The following is a 5,387-nucleotide window of genomic DNA, read 5'->3' on the forward strand; positions in this document are numbered from 1 at the left end:
TTAAGCTCCTTAGAAACAGATCTTAATGCAAAACAGGCAGAACTTAATTTTTTCGATAAAGCATCGATATACATGTCCAATTTCAGAGAATTGTCTAAAACAAGCTCTAAGAATTTTACAGATTTTACGACGTCAGTGGTGGTGTTGTTAAGTACAAAAGGCTGCAGCGAGTTTTTATACGACAAAGCTTTAGTTTTAGAAATGTTGAGACTCAGGAGGTTCGAATCGCACCAAGATTTAACAATGATTAAGTCATTTGATATAATCCTATGAAGTGCCGTGACGTCCTTGTTGCTTCCAGTGAAGCTAGTGTCGTCCGCAAAAAGACATATTTTACCACTGATGTTTATGTTAGCTAGCGATAATAACACCCATTCTAGTTTTGAAAATGTTCCTGTCTTTCTTTATCAATTTGCAGAATAATATACCAAAATAATTTGACAAAACTTTGAACTGGTCGTTTTAGACTACAATAGAATTTCACATAGAAAAGACCTTACAAGAGAAAACACAGTCGATGCGAAGCTGAAATAATTTTTAAACGAATTCAAATAGCGAGCACATCGAAAGTTTCCACATCAGACCTTATGACCCTTTGATATTCCCTCTTCTTTTCTGTAATTGGCTGACTTTTCTTTTTCCAAAGAGCGGAGATCTGAAACGGAGAACGTTACCTTGTTAAGTCTAAACGATGAAAAGTTTTTACTTCAATAGTTACGTTAAACATCAAATGATCGTCGAGATGAACAGGGAGAAATTGGGATCGTAAATTTTTTGTTCCTTTTAATTGGGACCAGTAAACTGGCTGGCAAAAAAGGCGGACGGAATGTTTTCTACGACGGAACGTTAGAAGCGGATCTTTTGTTTTATATCTGACTGGAAGAACGGGTTTGGCGGAATTTTAATAGATTTTACTTGCCGGAATTCGAAGTCGATAAATAAACTTAAAAATATGCTCGATCTCTTCTTTACCAACCATCTTGTTCTAACAATTTCGCTTGGAATTCTTGTTCGTACTTTTATCTATAAATTAGAGTTTTAGTCACGAGAACGTCTTAAATGTTGTTTGGGAGGGGAGTTAATCACCGCGACCTTACAGATATATTGTGTGTTCCTCTTTCTAGAGTTATAACGAGTTGTAACTCATGATACAGTCTCAGGGCTTTAACAAAAGCCAGTAGAGGCCAGCTCTCTATCCTCGACATCAGTCGTAACAAAGTTCATGGCACGAACGGTCGTCGTTTTCGGCGCACTCAGTGATAAGGTGTTCTGGTGTTTCCCTATTTTCCCCACAGAATCTGCATTCGCCGTTGTTCCTCAGCTTCAGCCTACTGAGGTGTTCGTTGAGGAGACAGTGTCCTGTTAGAAACCCCGTGACAATCCGAAAATTATTTTTCCTTAAATCAAGAATCTTCGATTTTTCTCAGTCGTAAGTTCTGAGGAACTTTTTTCAAGTGTCTTAGATTGTTGGACTCCCATTCCAGGTTACGGATGGAGTTTTTCAGATTCTTCAGTTCTGTTTTCAGTTGGTTCCGGCTTGGGAAAACAGAACGGTTCCGGTCCATGCATTAGTGGAGTATTCGCTCCTTTTTAAGCTAGATAGTTTGCTTTTTCATTAGCTTCTATCCCTTAGTGGGCTGGCACCCAGAGTAGGAAGGACTTTTATTTTCTTTGCCTTTTTTTTTTTTTTTGTTTATTTTTTAATTGATGGTTACTGAGTGGATCGCGTTTAGTGCTGCCTTGCGACTATCGGATGGATGGCAATTTCCTGTTTTGATAGTTCCTATCTAAGATAAGTTTACGCATCTTTCGATAGCGCTAATTTCTGCCTGAAGGATTACTGGGGTAAAAAGGTGCCCTTGTAACAGTCAAAATTCGTTCGCAACGACCTCTGGGTACTAGCTTCTTAAATTATCGCAAATAACTATTAAATTTTTGCATCATGTTTTACTATAATTTTATTGTGTTTAATATTAGTTTATTTAGTTATTTTACCAATATGCAGCCGAATATACACCGCGATGTTATACAGGCTACAGCTCCACGATATTGTCACTGGCCCAGTATTAGAATTTTTGTCCATTTCTCTATATCTTTGATCATCACCTCCGTCACATGTCACTATCAGATCAATTCAGATGTTTTTGGATCTATTTATCCTTTGTTTTGTTTATTGAAAGTTTATAATTAATCCAATAACTCTCTCTCTCTCTCTCTCTCGTTGCCAGTCTTTCTTTTAATTGTGGAATTTCTGAGTTTAGTTCGTTCATTGACCGGATATGGAATTTGGCTGAGGAGAAAATATTCTAGAACAACATTTTTTCTTATTTATGCCCTTTTTGTTGGTTGGACTATCAAGATATATAGTGTTCTCTACTATTATGCCTTGGAGGGAGATTTGCCGGTTGAATCTGATTGTGTGAAGGAAATCGAATCCTTGAATCACTTCTTTTGTACTCCCCGACCGAGAATATCGTCGTGATGAACTGGCTGCCGTTTCGGGAAGCATTCCCTGTTGGTGAATAGCGGCAGGTCTTTCGTAAAGAAGTTAGGCATTCCGACATAATGTTGGTAGGAGCCGTGTTGGATTTTGAGAATTTTTTATGAGACCAGCGACCAATTTCCGCAATGGGGTTAAAATAGCCAAATTTTCTACTCTATATCACGTGTCAAATGTCCCCGTAGGAGATATTAGCCGATTGGGCTCCTCCACATGTGCAGTTCGCTTGACCTTGACATATGTGGCTTTCAAACCTCCTTGAGTGATACCAGAAAGAACCTTGTTGAGAGACCTTAAACGACCTTAAAGGTTGACTTTCAGATGAATTTGAAATGCGTTTGTGTACCCATCACAAGGAGCTTGATGGACAATCTTGAACGACCTGTAAGATTGACTTTCAGATGTCTTTGAAATTAGTCACCATGAATGTTCTTCTAGGCTGCCAAGGTGGGGGTAGTTTAACATTGTGTATATAAAGCGACTTTCATGTAAACGTATTCAGATATAGAATCTCTTGTAAAGTAACAAGTCGTGTGTATACATTTCAAAGGAACATTGTGTGGTGTATTCAAAGGTGTTTGAAGGTATATTGCGTAAAGTTTCAATATTATCTCATTTTTTTTAAATGAGTATTTCAAAAAATGAAATATTGAACAATAATAAAAAGCTTGAAAAATTGAATAGTCGAACGTAAATGATATCATCTTGACAGTGGGAAAATATATAGTTATTAAAAATATGGTGTCGAATGATCAACTGTGTTTTTGGAAAATATCTAGCAACATTAACGACTTAAAAACAAAGTAACTTAATTCAATCATTTCTACCAAACGATGTTGTTCAGACTTGTCACAGTGATTATGTGTCTAAATAAATTCGATGATAAATATTATTTATGTATATTTTAGGGCAGAGTTCTGAGAGGTAATACTAGAGCCCTCCTTAATTTTGTGTGTTGGAGTAAACATTTATTATATAATACTTAAAAAAAAATGTAATAAATGTAGGTAACTTGTAGATAATTACATTCAGTGAATACTCACACTGTATTCTTGTTTAAAGATGTGCGACTTGTCACTGAAAAGCTATTGCATATGATGAAGGCTAAATGTTACACGTTTATAAATTAGCTGTACAATTTAGAAAAATATGTGGCGACACCCTGAAATTCCTAAATCTTCTTGGAGACAATGATGATGATGAGAAATATATTAATACGCTTAAAACCTCAATAAACTATCGTATTGGAGCACATTTGTGTTTGAAGATTGTGTGTATGGTTGCATTAGTCTGGATACATTTTGCTCTGAAATGGTGGAGGAAGATTTAATAAGTTTTTAATCTTAGAATTGTCCACACTATCCCAGATGTTATTTTGAGAATATTCCTCTATGATAGAGACATTTTTCTGCAACCATCAATCCAGCATTACAAAAGACGGAACCAGTAGTGTCCCGAACGATGTTGACACAGTATATAACATGGAAGTCGATGTAGCAGCTAGCTAGGCTACTACATTTATCCTACCACAATTATATATTTACATTGAAAACAAATTGTAAACGTCATCAATAAATATTATTTATAAAAAAAAAACTGTTTTTTTATATTTATATATACTATTTATATAATAAGAACAACGACTTGAAGAATTTCTTCAGTCTATAGTTGAATATTGCTCCTGTTAACAATACATTTGACAAGTTTGGACGCAAAAGAAAAAATATCAAAGTGCGTACAATACGTGGTGATGCTGGAATAGGATTTAAATTAACATACAGTGGAGATTACGACATAACTCAAAAACTTTTAAACGAATGTCGATCATCCTAGAGATAAGACAGATGCTATAACAAAACAATATATTGACAATGAACTTGTTCAATTGAACATAGCATTTGCAAATATATTGAGTAATGATGTGGAAGAGAAAATGATGAACGCGATAAAAAAACTGTGGAAGAAAAACGCGAGAAACATCCCAAAGGCCTTATTGCTTGTTAAAAAAAGAATGTAAATCATATTATTAAAACTGAACAACAGGGTGGTGTTACTCCACTTAATAATAAATTCATATTTTTTTTTTTTTTTTCAAAAGTTGTTTTTTTTCGGTGAAACAGGAACTAACCGAAAACAATTGATAAATTCGGTCGAAAGAATATTCATGATACTGTAGAAGTGTTGCGCAGCATGCCATGAATTGGATATAAATTAAAACCAGTAGAATGACTATAAAACCATTTATATCAAGGGAAAAACCGGAAGATATGTACCTTACAGGACCAATAGATAGGTTCGTTGCATTTGCAATGCCATATGACAGATATGATAAAAATACATAAACAGTTTGAGTGTTGCGCAGCTATTACCCGGAATTGGATATATATTAACACCCAGTGGCGACTATAACATTCAAGGAAAACGAATAATAAACCTTAGTGAGCCAAAAGATAAGGCTGATGCAGTTGCAATGCAATATGCAGATATAAATACATTAATGTACAAGACCTTTATACTCGTATAATACTAGATTTTAGTGATAATATATTGGCAAAGTTGCGAATCTAGGTATGAGACTAGAAACCAATAGCCCAAAGTACGTGACGAGGATTGCATTCTGGAAGACCAGTGATAAGTTTAGCATACTAGGCGTTGACGGATATCTGCTGAACATACTATTGGCAATGTAAATCAAAACATATAGTAATAAATGTGTTTTATATTAAAAATAAAATACGATCTTAAAAAAAAATGTGTTGATCTTTTTAATAGTACAAATAAACCATATTATTAAATTTTAAATATATTCAGAAGAATCGATCCATGAGTTAAACCTGGATGGAAAGCCTAACCACTTTACATAAAAATGCTTAACAATCTCTCCTTT

This window comes from Sitophilus oryzae, unplaced genomic scaffold, assembly GCF_002938485.1.
Source record: "Sitophilus oryzae breed Bouriz unplaced genomic scaffold, Soryzae_2.0 scaffold_396_pilon_pilon, whole genome shotgun sequence".
Taxonomy (NCBI): Eukaryota; Metazoa; Arthropoda; class Insecta; order Coleoptera; family Curculionidae; genus Sitophilus; species Sitophilus oryzae.